This window comes from Melospiza melodia, chromosome 3 (assembly GCF_035770615.1).
Source record: "Melospiza melodia melodia isolate bMelMel2 chromosome 3, bMelMel2.pri, whole genome shotgun sequence".
In the NCBI taxonomy this organism is placed as follows: domain Eukaryota; kingdom Metazoa; phylum Chordata; class Aves; order Passeriformes; family Passerellidae; genus Melospiza; species Melospiza melodia.
Window position 1 is genome coordinate 66,234,556 of NC_086196.1, and position 15,687 is coordinate 66,250,242.

The window sequence follows — 15,687 nt, forward strand, 5'->3', positions numbered from 1 at the left end:
TATAGGGGATCTCACAGGACCTGCTAAGCAGCTGAAGAGATGTTCTTGGTGTGACTCTCTGCAGAAGCAGAGTGTGGGGAGGCCCACTTTGAGCTCGCGCTACCCCAGACTTTAGATCTGCAATGTGGCTATTGCTCTGGTTTTCCAAAATGCTTCTGGACAATAATGTCCCTCTCTTAACTGGTTTAGACCTTTGTGCTGGTTTAAATAGTGTCAGAAGAAACTGTTGTGTATTTTATAATCTGGGCCAAGTGATCTTTCCATTTGGGGAATTCAACCTTTTTAACGTTTTTTAACTTAGGGACCAAAATTAGTCAGAAAATACTTCTTAGCTGTGTAATTTTCTAAATAGTCCTTGTCACTGGGATTTTCTAATATTGTCCACTTTTGAATGTAATCTTGCTGGCAGAGCCTACTCTATTCCAGGAATAAATTACTCTCAAAGGAGAGTGACTCTTAATGTTTCCATCGTTACTTCACATGGTGGAGGTTAAAAGCCATGTTTTCACTATAAAATGGAGAATTTTTTTTTCTGACATAAGACTACGGATCTTGAGATAACTACTGATTGTAAAACCAAAGCAAACTAGAAAATAATTCCTTTCATTCTGTCAAAAAAAATCCCCTTCTGCTCCCCCCCTCCTCGCCAGTAGTGTGTTGACAGTTTATACATCTGACTGTAATTATGCATACAGAGATAAAAATAAACCATGCTTCTTCTGTTACTTATCTCAATGTAAAATCCTACTTTGACATAAAAAGCATACATTTTACTGTTATTTTTCTCTTCACTTAAGGGGAGCCTCTGGTTGTACAATATGTGGGAGGGCGTTTTGGTGACTCTGTATAAAGGAACACACTCAATACAATTTTTTGGGCAGCTATAGGGTTGCTAGATAATTTGTAGGCCAGTCTGATTGTGCATTAGAGTTTCCATCACTGATTATCCCCGGCAGGCTGAATTCAACTCAGTGATGTCAAAGCCCAGAATGCCTCAATAAGGCAGAAGCATAAACATGGAAGCAAACTGCTTTAGAAAATACTGCATCAAATAGATGGCACCAGATGCTGATAGGGAGATGTGAGGATATCCAAATGATTGACTAACTGCATGTGGAGCCTATCTGAGTGATATGCTCAGAGGATGTGCAAAGTGAGACTGGTGAGACACCATTTGGCTTTGGAGTTAAATGGGCTGCTTGAAACAGGTGTGTGTGTGTATGTGATTGGCTCTGCATGCAGAAGCAGATCTGGGTGAGAGGAAGGATGTTTAGATGAGAATTAACTTCACAGTCAAGCTTTATTGCTCACGTGTAACCCTTGTGCCTCATTTTCTTACCTACAACACAGAACTGGGGGTGCCCCCTGCCCTGTCCCTCAACATGAGTTGTGAGCATGAGAACAGCTTTTATTCTGACTGGCTTCCTTAGAGCAAGATTAACCTTTTAAAAATTGTTATGATTTTAGGCAGCACATAGTCATTAGTCTTCACCTGTGCTTGTGCAGTCTGTGTTGCTATTACATTTGCCTCTGAAGTTTTACTTAAAATCTCATCAAAATTCAAAATGAAACTGTCATTTTTTTTTTCCCATTTCACCTAGTTTTGATGTGAAACTGTACATTTCTTTTAGTTCTTTAGATCATAAAGCTTTACTTGAGGCTGGGCCCCAGTTGACTGAATAGTTATGCAAACATTAGCAAATTTTCCCTTGAGCTAAGTTTCATGTTTGCAATGAAATCTGAACTCAGGCAAATTTTGTGTGGTTTTCATTGCAAACATGTAGGCAATGCATGAAAGCTGTGCATTTTCCTGTCTGCTCTCCAGAATGATCTAATTTTTCATTTTTCTGAAGTCTCCTTTGTTAATGTCATAGCAGAGTTGTCATTAATTTGCAGTTTAATATTTTCATGTTAGCCATTAGGTAGAGTGTTTGCCGTAATTTTGCAAGGCATTTTTAGTAATTTAGCCAATTAGAGTTTGACTGATGGTTTGCGTACTAAGATTTTAGCCCATGCATTAAAAAAAAAAGCCTCCTTTTTCTTCTTTTTGTAGTCAGAAACCCCAAATGTACTTTTGTTTGTTTGTTTACAAGCACATGTCATTTGAAACAGAAGGCTGGCAGATTAGTGTGAATGTCTAGTCCCCTTCTGCCAGATTTTATATTTGGGCTGGAGTGGTGGATGGCTGTTGTTTTTGCAGGCTGGCAAGAAGTGTAATTACACAGAGCCCTCCCACCCCCTCACGGCACACTGGGAGTGTCTAGCACCGAGCTTCTCAGTGCATGGAATCTGCCCTTGGAGGGGAGCAGGAGCCGTGCCAGCTCTGAGCAGTGCTAACAGAACTTCTGCCATCAGCAACAATTATCTACACTTATACCTAAAATCCCCCAGTTGTACCACGTAACATGCAAGGTCTAGGTTCTTTAGGCTTTTTTGTTTGTTTTTAATAGGTTTTGGTTTTCTGCTCCACTTCAGTTCGTTTTTCAGCCAGTTAGGAAAAATTAATTGCTTATGCATATTAACAGCCTACGGGAAATCTTGCACCTTTCCCCCCCTTCCCTCCCTCCTTTCCTCCTTCCCTCCCTTTATAAGCACAAAAAGGAATACTTCTAAGCTTGTGCATGAGTCAGTAATCTTGATTTATTGAGCTCAGATACCTTTGCCTGTATGTGATTAGAGACAAATTAGAAATTCTTGTTGGTGCTAGTTTGCAACCCCAGATGTCACATTTTTGAACAGAAAAGAGAGCAGAAAAGTTTGCAGCAGTCCTGAAGCTGCAGAAGCTGTGACTCTTCCTGCCTTATACTTTCCCCTCTCAGCAGGGTTTGAGGAAAGCAGTGTGTGCCCTCAGTGATTTCCAGACAGTCAGGTCTGTTAGCTTAAATTTCCAGTGGAAGTGGTGCATTTGCAGCCAAACACTGGCATTTGCAATGAAATAGGAGAGCTGCAGGCAGTTTTCTTTTACAGATCTGTGGTAAGGGAGTAACCTTGTGCAGGGGGATATGCTGGGAGGATGGGGTTTCTTTCTGGGCCCCATTAAAAAGAGTTAACTGAAATTACTGGTGTAGTACTAGTTATCTAACAGGACAGTTAATAGGATATTTGTCTCTGAATTCTTTTATCCTTTGCTAGCTAAGGACACATCACAGAAACACAGGAGCTGTGGTTTTCCAAATCCAGCAATTTGTGTCCTAGTACCCAAGTGGCAATGGATATCTAGTGCTTTGCAGCAAGAGAGGCTCTGTACGAGCAACTGGACATTGCATAATGTGGTATGGAGGATATAAATTAGACTGACTACTGATGGGAATCTGTTAGTGTCCTGAAACAGTATTTAGAGACTTTTTTAGGCACAAAACTTTCCTATTCTCTTCATTTATAATGTACATAAGGTTACTAACTCTTAAATGCATTAAAGAGTTCTCATTCCTCCAAGCATGTGCATAGCAGCCCTCAGCAGGGATTTTGTTGGTTATCCTTATGCTCCAGGAGGCAGAAAGAAGGCTGCTTGGACTGGGAGAAAAACAAAGCTCACAGGGCATGGTCCTTTACAAATGTAGGAACATTATTATAGTTTTCCAAACAACCAAATCCTCTTGTTTTGCTAAAATTGTTTTGTTACCTCATCCCTCTTCCTCACATGTCTTTACAGCTGAATGATCTTTCATGAGCATAGGGTCAGTCTTTGAGATAAATGTCCATCTAAAGAAAGAGAAACAGAAGGTATCACAGTAATAAAGCAACAAGTTTAAAGTTCCTTTTGAGTGGGCAACAAATGTGTAAACACATTCAAATACATAAATTTATGCTTATTACAACTTGATATGGTTACATGACTTTGTACACTAGCTTCTGCCCAAACATTTTATGATGAACAGCACACTAGTTCAAACAGCAACACACCCCTTCCCTCCTCTCTTTGTATGTTTGTGCAAGTGTTTGGGTGAATTAAGTGGCATGAAATGTAAAAAGAAGAGGGAAATGTAAGAAAATAGTGTAAATATTAATGGAAAAGCTTGTTTATTGGTAGTCATGATGAAAAGCACAGCAGCCCAGAGTCTGACAATTAAATACATCTAGAGCATGTAGGTACTTGCGCTTCAGCTATTTAATGAAAATTGATTATGCCTTTAACCATTTGCCCTCTGGTGTGGCCACACAGGCGCTGTGTGGGAGGAACTGTAACAGGCAGTGGATGCCACTGCAGGCACGCTGTGTCCCAAACTTCCCTTCAGTACAGAACCTTGTTCTCTCTGGAAGCTTGCAGTTAGTGACAGCTGGTTATATTGGGAAAACAGGGCTCTGCCATTTTTCACCTCTCTTGTTGCTCAGCTAATATTGACACATTTTCACATGTGTGTTTTTGGTTGGTATAATTTTTTAGCAGGTCTTTCCCCATTCCCTTTCTTTGGCTCAGAACTCTGAACCCTGTTCCTGCTGCCTCACTTCCAAAACTCACACCTCCACTATTTTTATGGCAATGGAAAAATCAGGAGTGACACAGAGCAATTCTGGATGATTGCTGAACCACCCCTGGATTGTCTGCATTCCATGGCAGTGTTCACCACTCTGCAACAGAGAAAGCAGCAGCCTTTCATTGCTATCACTTTAGAGGGGGTTTCATGAAGAAGCTAGAGAACCAAGAGCATGAGAGACTTCTTCTGTTAGGGTACATAACGCTTTCCTGCTTTTATTCATCCTAGTTTGCATTTTGCTTTGAGTTCTTAGAAAGACTTGTAATTTTTAAATTTTTATGTACTCCCACAGCTGTGTACACAGAATTTAGCTGAAGTTTGTGTACTTCCACTGAATGACACAAGCTGCAGGCAATTGCTGTCTGTAGTTTTTCTCCTTTTCCTTCTAGGTTTTCCTTCTAGCTGCTCAAGTATGAGGGGAACCTCAGCTCTGACTTGTTTGTTAATGAGTAATAAGAGTTCAAATATCTCTGGTGCAAACATGTTTGTTCACAGTATACAGCTTTGTTTCTATTAGAATTACAGATGAAAGAGATTCTAACACTTGCAAGATATTTAGTGTTTCAGATGAATCTTATTAGCTCAACTTAATTCAGGCTCATCAAATCACTTGCTTTCTATGAATCTCTTCCTTCCTACACCCATCTGTTGGTTCCTATGTTTTTTTATCTGTATTTTTTGTTTCATCTACATACATTTTTGCTATTCTTTGTTGCTTAAACCAGAATTTTGCCTGATTCAACACAGCAAACAAAACCAAGGACAACATGGAAAACATCTGAAAAGATTAGTGCCAGCTGCAATCATGTCAGCAGCGCAGTTTATATTTAGAGGGGAAGCGTGCTGGAGAGGAGGTGAAGAGTTCAGGGTGGGATTCAACCTGACTGCTTGGATCTGAGTGAGGAAGGACTGGCTGCTGCTAGCAGTGAGCTGGCCTTCCCTGCTAGCAGTGAGCTCTTGTACATAGTGCTGATTTCAGTCTGTTATCAGGGCTTTTTCCACTGCAGCCTTAGAAAAGCTGTTTGGAAGGAGAAAGGTACACGAACACCCACTCTTTTGTTGAGAAGCCACAAGGAGCTTTCAGTGTTGTCAATTCTTGCAAGTTATCTGGCATAAACCTGACTTAATTCTGTATCCTTCTCAGTGGACCACAAGTCCTGATACTTACCGTGAGTTTTTCTGTCTTGATAATTGCATGTTGTCTTTCCATGCTTGTTTTTCACTTATCCCAAAATTCATGGCTCTATTCCTACAGTCCTCTTGTCATGGAGGGAACTATTTATGGATCTCCATGTTACATGAGGCAGTGACGCTGACAGAGTGGTCACAAAATAAAATTCTGGAAGAGCAAGAATACAGCCAGCCTCTGTTGATAGAAATATAGCTGACATTTGACCCATTGATAGATTTTGGACCTGATTACTGTATCAGTAGGCATTGTTGCAATATTTCCTCCATTTCTTGTGATCAATTTCAGGAGAAAAAAACATACAAGGTTTTTTTTCAAATATTACACTATATCTACTTCTTGTACAAATACAAAAAGGAATTTATTAAAAACCCACAGTCAAGCACACAATAAAGCATTTCTTAACAGATCTTATTTAATGTCTTTTTGAAATAGGAAATTAAATGAGATGTCTTGGTGATGGAATGTTCTTTCCTCTGTATTGTCTTCACTAATGTACTGTTGAAAGCAAAGATTAGAGGTTCCAGCTAGCATAAACCCGAAAATTTGAAATAATTGTTTTGTAATATTATAATTCAGAAAGATAAGAAAATAGTAGCTGCTGCCTGTTAATACTGTAGATAGCAGGGCATCTGGAAACTGGAAAAGAAAGCCATTACCTCAAATGATGTCCTTTATTAGTTGGAGGAAGTGGAATCTTTCAAAAAATGGCCTGGAAGAAGTATAAACAAACATTTAAAAATTATTACTTTAATTTGTGGAGACTGGGATAAGCAGGTCTTATGCCTCAGTATGTGAGGAAAATAACCAACTTGATCACATCAGTATGGTTTAATGGCAAAGTACTTCGTAACCACAGCAGTATCCATTACCTCTTAAATAAGACTTTAAATTTCTAGAAAGATTAAACCTGAGTGATAGCAGATGTATCACTGTCAGCCAGAAGAAACAGCCCTTCCTGAGATTCCATAGCATTCACTCTCTGCACTCCCCCCACTGCCACGTGTGAAGGCATCCTGCAGTGAAAGGGTTAAGAATGCACAAGGGTGAGTCTTGTAGCTGAATTTATCTTGGTAACCCAAGATCTTCATGAATGTGGAACACTGTTACTACTGCAGCTATTCTTGTATTGGCTTCCCCACCAAGCCCTGACATGCTTTTGTCCATGTATGCTTCTTGAGTTTCACTCCAGGGGGAAGCTCGGGCAGATCTGGTGACAAACAGGCCTCAATCCCTTGCATGCTTACTGAATCAAGCTGTTTATATTTTCCACACATCCTGCGTTTTTTATGCTGGAATTTTTATTTCCCTGTACTTTACTATACTCTTGTGTACTAACTAAGATTGCAAATTATTTAAGAATTTTCCTTTGAGAGGAGAAAGCAAGTGTAATTCTGGAATTCTTAGTGGTTGTTTTTTGAAATTTTTATAATAGAATTTTAAAAAGCAAGTAGACAAAGGAAAACTGTTCATTGTGCTCACAAAAGTCAAGTGGACTGATGCATTTAGACATGGACTCCTTGCATATGGCAAGTATAGACGTGTGTTGTAGGAGAATCATGACAGAAGGCTGAACATTTTCTCAAGATTTGGCAGTTCCTGTACTTTTTGATCTTTCCAAGGGAATGCTTCTACGAAGACAGCAATTTCTGATCTTTTTAACATGAAAAAAAATTAATTTGTTTTATTTGCTGTGGATATTGGCTTATATCAAAACTTGAATTAGATATTGTTGGGGTCTTGGGAGAAAATTGATTTGCATTTTTGCAAACAATTTCCTTATCCTGTTCATTTTGCTGTATATTGAGCTGAGTTCTAGATCCAGCTATGTCCACCAAGGCAGTATTAGATTACCAAGTCCAGCTGGTCTGGCATGGGCTATAGCTCTGCCTTGTCATGGTGCTGGGAGATAGGTGTTTTAATATCACTGTTAGAGTGATCATTACATATGGGAACGTTTCATTGCATTTGCCTTACCCCAGAGTATTGCATTCAAATGCAATTCCACTAATGTCTAGGAGCACAGTGTTTATGAGGTAAAATGAAGAACACTGCATATGCTCAGGCTGGGTTTCAACCCTTTAATTCTTCCAAGCCTGGAAGCTCAGGAAGCAGCCAAAGCTGCTGGATCAAGCTTTATTGGAACAATAAAATGAAAGGTTGGGTTTACAGATGAAACTGATATTTATAATTTGTGGGATTGGGATTGTAACAGTGCTGTTACTGCTCTGATACCTGAAGCAGAATTCTGATAAATCATTTGAAATCTTCTCGGATAAGAGAACTTTAAACCACACTTTATTTGGATGAAATTCCTTTGCAATTTACTAGCTTAATTAAAAGGCTTTGGTAGGGAGAGCAATCTTTGGAATTAGCTAGATAGGAGTAGTTGTCCTTGGTGCCTTTCCTAAAAATGTGTGTGCACAAGTGTATCTTTGTGTCTGTAGATCATCTTGCTTCTTTTGGGGTACCTTTGTTTATATAGATTTAAGATTCAGTTGTAGAGAGTGGTAATTAGTCTCCCTATTATCAGTGCAAATCACTACATCTCTATTTGCAGACATGAACAAATACTTAGTTAATGTTTATGCCTAAATAAATAACTTGTATCAGAAATTATCTTTTCATTTAACTGGATGACTCTCTGAAAAAGATATGAGTGTTAATATTTTAAAAATTAACCTTAATACTGAAAAAAGTGCTGAAATTCAGAGATGTTGAATATCCATTTTTGAAAATGCATAATGGAAGTTTTCTGTCTCTAGAAAAGCAAACAATAAGCCTAGAAGTCCAACTCTAGGCTACCAGTTTTAAAAAGAATTGATACATATTTCTTCACTTCAAATACTGGTTATCTATTCAGAAGGGGAATTGTGAAATTACATATACTCTCACCCTGAGAGTGAGGTCCTTTGAGATCAGTGGGTATAAAGTGCTGAGGAGCTGTAGCACAGACTTGCTCCAAATGGGCAGAACATTTTTTTGAGTAGGAGACAGTATTTTTAACCTGCTCCCTCCAAACTGGAATGATGTTTGCTCAGCTGCTAGTGTGATTGTGGTGAAAGATACAAATAACATAAAAAGGAAAAGCAAGTGCCTTGGTGATCTTGATAGTAAATACATCCAACAATGTTACTATTATGAGGACACTTCCTTTTTTGGGAAAAATAATGCTACTCAGCACAACATCAGCAGAAGTCCCTTTCCTTCCCCATTCTGTGTGGGACTAAACTTCACAATTTACAAGTCTGTGGTCTTTACAGTAAGTTGATATAAGCAATGCTGACTACATGCCTTGCCCAACAGTGTGTGGTCAAGTGCATGTTAGTAAAGATGAAAACTCTTAGTGGCTTGGCCCAAATTCTTTTGGCTCCATAGGCATTCTTGTGCTGCATGTCAGAATGGAAATTGAAATCCTCTGAAATCCTACTACAGCTGAGATTATAACACCACGAGTGAGAAAGGAAGCTCTCACTCTGCAGGCACACCTCTACTGATTTCTCAGCAACTTGATGTTGCTTGGGATCTCCTGTCAATAACAGTGTCCTTCTTAGGGTAAAATGTGGCAGACTGATTTGAAAAAGTCCACCAGAGGACAGTGAGATGGGGGAATGCCTAAACTCCAGTGAGAGTTTCTCAAGATCAGTTTCAGAGGGTGGCATTGATCTCACTCTTTTGCCTGTGTAAATTTCTGCCCTCTGAGAACTCTGGTGGGATGTTGCTGAGATAAGAGCCTCAGTTTTGATTTAACTGCTTGCTGAGCTGTGATGCATTGCTGAGATGCCAAGCTCATGGATGATAATATGGTCTCAATGGTATAAATGCCAGCTGAAAATAACAAGAAGAGTGAAAACTGCACAAAATTTTTTCCATCCTCTTTTCTTCAGAAGCAAAAGATCTGAGATTTGTTCTTTATCTTATAATTTAAAAATAAAGTCTAACGCAGGCAAGATTCCTTACTTAGTATGATCCTTGTGGTTAATGAATTGAAGGGGAAGCTCCTCAAAGGACTTTCAGCTTTATATCTTTGCTGACTCTATTAGGCATCGAGGTCCCAAGAACTTCAATGAATCTGTTTGTCTAGATGGGCTTAACTCGTGCTGAAGTGGGGGTCTGAGGGCAAAATCCCAGTGAACTTGAGTGGAGTTATCAGAAGATGGGGACATCTTTTGATAACTGAGGGGCTGGGCTAACCTCAGTGAACAGCTGTGGAGGTTTCAATGTCTCAACCCCTTTGAAAAAGAAATTCTAGGGAGAGTAATGCCCTATGGGCTGATCTTTCCCAGGTTAGAAAAATCTGACAACTGCTGTTGTAGAATTGTAAAAGTTGGCCTAAAATTTGCATCTTCACCACTCTGGACCAGCACTTTCCTTGTGTTGCTTGGGAAGGGACAGAGGCTCCCCTGTTCTGGAGACTGCTAGCAGCTTTGTCCTCCATCATCACGTGCCTAAGTACGGGAGTGAATGTGAAACACTGGCCCTCAGGAACATGAAATCAAAGGGTGCACTGAAGTGGTGAATGTGAGGGGAGAGAAAGCTGCTCTGGGAGGATGGTGCACAAACTGTAAAAGAAACTGTTGTGAAATTAGGGGGGCTTGTGTATAAATCCATGGGACAACTAGCATTCATTTAGTACATTGAGTTGGGTAGTTTAAGTCATTTGTGGAATCCTAGTTGCAGCACAGTATATTTGAAGACCTTTGTAGGACAAAAAATTAACTTGTATCTTAAGTAAATTTGAGAATGTGTAGTATGGTGCCTGATACTTCCTTCAGACTCTGGATCTACAGGGAGTGCTTTTCAGCCAGCCCATGTCACCCACACTCCAAGTGCTAATTCCTTTAGAAAATTTTCTCTATAAAAAAAAAAAAAAAAAAGCCAAAAAGCAACAGCCCACATCCCCAAACAGATAACTCTTTAAAATATGAAAGCTGTTTTGAAAAAGTTGACTACTGATATGTTTTCTCAAAAGCATTTAAAAAGTATCTGGCTCTTCCCAGGTATACAGAGCCTGAACTTAAGAGTAGTTGGAACAGATCTTCAAGTACTGTGACTCAAAGTGGCTCTCCTGACAGAAATTTAGTAGTGCCAGCTTCTGCTGTCTTAGGGTTTGTGTAAAGCAGATCCCTTTAATAGAAGTAAAAATCATGTTCTAATAGAGTAATTGCCTTTTGAACCTCAGCTAATAGTTGTGATTTTTTTTTTCCATTTGTTAGTTGTTTTGACCTCTTATGTGAACTTGAGTAATGGTGCTGTGGAGGGGGAAAAAAACTTTTGAAAAGAGGAAAGTAACCCAAGCCCATCTATTTTGAAATGATATGAAACAGCTGACTTAGTATTGCCAAATTCTTGTTTTAGGGCTGATAAACCATTTGTCTGTCCCTAATTCCTTCTTTTTTTATAATTTCTTTCAAAATGTTCTTTTACTATTGCAACCTATGAGAACATGTAAATTCCTATAAGCCTGTCCTTTCCTGGATATGCTGTTCCTTCAAGAGATGCTGCTTAGACCCTGATGCAGGACTTCTCTGAGCATGCACCTCTCTGCTGTTCCCTCTGCCTCCCAGCCAATACTTTTTATTCTCTTCTGACCCTTTTGCTATTGTAAAGGAGCAGAACTGGGTTACAGTTTGGCCACTTACACCTCCTTAGGTGTAAAGTAGTGGAATAAGGACTACAATCTCTCTCTTTCCTCACAGCCAAGGAAGCAGGAGGGTCTGCTTTGGAAATGTTTCAGAGACAACAGCAGTTATATAGTTTTCTGCCAGCTGTCAGCTGGTGTGCAGTTCTGGAGATGCACAAGTTCTTTCATGGCAGGAGCTTAAACAGCTGAAGGAGTAATGTAGCAGTCCTTTCTCTCCCCTCAGCATAAACAAATCTGGTGTCACACCCTTACAGCACTGATGGAAATACCAAAACTGTGTGTGATGACTTTTGCCAAACTGCTGTGTATGGCAAGGTAGAACTACAAATACCCTAAACTACATGTCCTCTTTCATTTTGTTCCTAGGATCTCAAATCTTGGCATTGCTGCTCTGCCTCCCAGAGAAAAGAAAAAATAACTTTCCCCCTCCCCTTCCCCCTTGTCACCTATTTTGGAGAGTGTTGTAAAAACCCTCTCTTTCACCTGCCTCCATTCCCTCTCAGGAATAAAACTGCACTTAAAGCTTGCTTGCTTTTCTGAGCTGGCTATTTTCTCTCTTCCTTTCATTAGCTAGCTGTTAACATTTCTTAGTAGTGAACAGTTGCTTCAGGAGTATTCTCTTAGAAGCATAAGGGACTGCATCTAATACTTCTTTGGCTGTACCAAAAGAATTTACAGTTTGAGCCTCTTAAAATGCTTACATCACTTGTTTTTGTGTTCTGCAGAGAACTACTGAAACAATAAAAATAATCTGGGTGCTCTAATTTGCTATTCACTATTTGACATTTCTGTTTCTGTTATAAACCCTGGCCAACCAGGCTTTAATCACATTCATGTTTGATTGCTACATCTCACAGATCCAGTAGCTGTTACACAGATGTTAATGGTAGACTTTCTGCAATAGGCCTTCACACAGGCAGAGGAAAATCTTCAGCATCTGGCCTGTTGATTCCTTCTGTTTGTAACAGCTTCCTGGGCTTTTCTTCAAAACTTCCAATCTCGTTTTCCATTTCTTTAAATGAGAATTAAATCACTAAACTTTTTGAGTGGAGTTAATTACACTGATAGTGTTTTTGGCATAATTTTTGCACCGATTAATCTGTTCTCACTTGCTTGGGCTAGCATGGGGGAGTGCTGTGCAGGCTGGGATAAGTGGATGCAGATTGTACTTACCTGGCTCAGCTTTCCTGCCCTGGAATGCCTCTTCACTGCAGCCAGTCTGAACAAGATCCCAGCCCTTGTGGGCAACTGAAGTGTAAGCACAGTTACTGTGAGCTGCTCTTGACACCACTGGCTGGGCTCTCTACAGTCCAGGGGAGCACACACTGAACAAAACTTTCTGATCTTGTTTGTTTCTAAATTTGAAATAGCAACAAGCAAAACATGGTTGGACTGTCAGAATTTTTGGTTTTGGTCTTGTTCCTTAAAACTTTTAGTAAGACATCCTCATTTCAACTGAAATGAATTAAAATATTGTCACACCCATAGCACTGACATTTTTGGGGGCTACAAAGAATTGGAAGGATGTCTCCATATGCTGGAAGGAATCACATGATTCTCTCCAGGGTAGCCTGTAGCTTGAAAGTCTTTAGCATGTAGGACACAACAGCTAGACATAGAACCATAACTATGGTGTATTTTAGAGTGTGTTTAGAAGTTGATAGCAGTATTTTGAGACTCTTCCAGGCTTTCTCAGAAAATGTACCTTGTTAATGAATTGCTTTTTAAGTAAGTTCTACTGGTGTCACTGCTAAACATAGCTGTAGAGTCAGGAATTGGAGGGAAAACCAGGATGATGGTATCCCTTAGCTGAAATAGCAGATGTATTATGCATATCAGCTCCAAGAAGGGTAAACATGTGTCCAAGGTCACGGTTTCACCCTTGGCTGACTGAGGTCCTTAGGGGAATTTTGGTTTTGCCAGAGTGTATTTAGTCTCTGAGAGTTGCACATCATTTCCCAGGTGCCTCTTGTTTTCTAAAGTCCAGCTTTAGAAAGCTCCATGTTCCAAGTTGCCTCTTTCATAATCAGCTTTGGCAGACTGTGCTGCAGAAGTATTCTGTGTTTTAGTGGACCCTCCACACAGGAAAAACCAACTTGCATTCCTGAAAAGAGACCGCAATTGAGAGGGGTGCTACAGCAAGTACAGATGTGCATTGTCAAGTATTGACAAACTTCTACTGATTTCTGTTTAGATGGGGAGATAAATGCATATCTAAAAGGTCAATAAAAGGAAAAAGCTGTCCCATTTTAAGAAGAGAATCAGCTGTTGCACAATTTCAGTTTCTCCTGATTATGGGTGAGAAGAATCTCACTGTAGTTTCAGAAACTGCCTTGAAGCATTGCAATGTGTTTTTTTTTTTCCTCCTTTGTCACTTCCTATCTTTCTGAATGAGCTGCTTCCTGCTACCCCAGAACAGCCAGTGCCACCCCCTAATTTACAGTTAGGAATGCAGACACGAGGGAAGGCGAGGGGATGAAATATGGTGTCAAGTTTGTATCTGCTCACATTTCACACACTAAGGAGACAAGCCCCTTTGGCCAGTTGCCATGGGGAATTTTCTTGCAGAAGTAAATAAGTCAGAACAGAAAGAACTCAGATTCATACTACCCCAGCTGCAGAATGTCATTAAGTCTCAAAGGGTGCTATGTGCATTGTGTGAAAGGAATTTTGTAATCTGGCTGTAACTGTAGTTGCAAAACTATGTTTGAGTTTAAACCTTTATTTTGAACTTTTAATTATTGGCTTGTTTCTTGCATTCTGATTAAAGCACGCATTGTCTTATAAATAGTTTCTATTTTTAAACCAGAAGAAAGTTTAGATTAAAGGTTTCAATAGCAGATGAGTGGTTGATTTTGTTTTGTTTTCTTGTTTCTTCCTGTGCCAACTTTGATCTAACCTCCATTTCCTAATTCACTTTTTAAGGGTGCTTGAAAAGGGAATTAAATCTACCAGGGAACACAAAATATCATGTAGATGGCTTTTCATTTTAAAGTGTCATTCATTATCCAACTTTGTGATCCAGTAATCAGAAACTTTGGCATAGGAAGGGCTATTTTCTTTCTCCCCCCTCCCCTTTCCCCCCCTTTTTTTGGTTTGGTTTGGGTTTTTTGGTTATTTTTTTTCCTTAAAACATGTAAGAGTTTCACTAGTACTTTTTTTTTTTTTTTTTTCAGTTCTTTTTCAGTGTGATTTACATGAGTATGGCATCCATGAAGTTGGTCCTGGTACAGGAGGAGTCTCATGCTGTGGCTTCAGAGTTCCAGAGGAGAAAATAGGTTCTGTTTTGGTGGGGTGTCTTCTGGTGCTAGTACTTCTACAATTTGGTGAAGGAATGGGAAACATGTATGCCTTTAGCACTGATTTTTGAGATAAAACCCATTATCTGGATGAAACAAATATTTACTAGAAAAAGGCATTTTAAAAGTTGCCATTTAATCAGTTTATATGTATCTGGAATGATACACAATGGCACAACTTACATTACAGCTTTTCTTTAAATGTTTTGGATGTTGTAGGCACCATGAATTGCCTGGACAAAGGTTGATGCCTGCAGAGCTGCAGTCATTAAACCACAGGTTCATACAGAGCTTTAGTGCACTGAGCAGCCCACGCAAGGCTGCTCTAGCTGGGGTGGTCTCTGAACCAACTGATCACCAAGACTGCTGTAGTGACTGCAGCCTGCTTGGATGGCAGCAGGGCAGGGGATGTGTTTGCTGGGACACAGAGTGCTGGGACCCGGGCCCACATGGCCCCCTCAAACTTTCCTCTTGCAGAGTGTCATTGCTGGCAGGTCTGACTTAGATTCGTCACGTCAGAGGAACCAAGGCTTGGCTTCATCACATGCTCCCAGTCCCATGTCCCCCATCCATAATGACATCTCGTTAACAAAAACTTCAACCTAAGCTTTAAACTGCTTTGTACTTTGTGGTCAGTGGGTAAAATTCAGACCAGAGCCTGCCAGCTCCTAAGCATCCCATGTGACACTCGCTGGCAGTGTCTAACTTCCCTGCAACCCAGGGAAAGGGAGGTTAGAAATAAAAATACCACCTGGGTGGGAGGCAGAGCACACGTGTGTGTTTGTGTCATCGCCCATTAGCTCCCGGGGCTGCAGTTTGGTGGAACGTGTACCGAGCACCACGCCAGGAGACAGTACATCCTGCTCCCAGCTCTTTCCCCCGACTATTTTTGTGCTCTCCACAACTGCTATTAAGCAAGACCACAGAGTATTTTTACAGCATAAGCAGAAGAGGTCTATGCTGCATTTTAGGGCTGTGAACTGTCAATAACCCACGCTGAAATATAGGGATATGTAATGCCTTTATGCAATCTGAAGAACATGTCCTGGGATAAAAAGGAATTTGGGTGTTGATAATATT

At 40.1% G+C, this 15,687-nt stretch overlaps 1 long non-coding RNA gene across 1 annotated transcript in view; it reads left to right on the plus strand.

Annotated features, from left to right (window-relative positions):
* The first annotated feature begins 5,433 nt into the window (after positions 1-5,433).
* The window catches only part of LOC134415994 (uncharacterized), an 84,030-nt gene continuing 73,776 nt past the window's right edge, over positions 5,434-15,687 (plus strand). The window contains exons 1-2 of the long non-coding RNA XR_010027154.1: positions 5,434-5,644; positions 14,485-14,597. This is a non-coding gene — a long non-coding RNA (uncharacterized LOC134415994). The remainder of the gene's footprint in view (positions 5,645-14,484; positions 14,598-15,687) is intronic.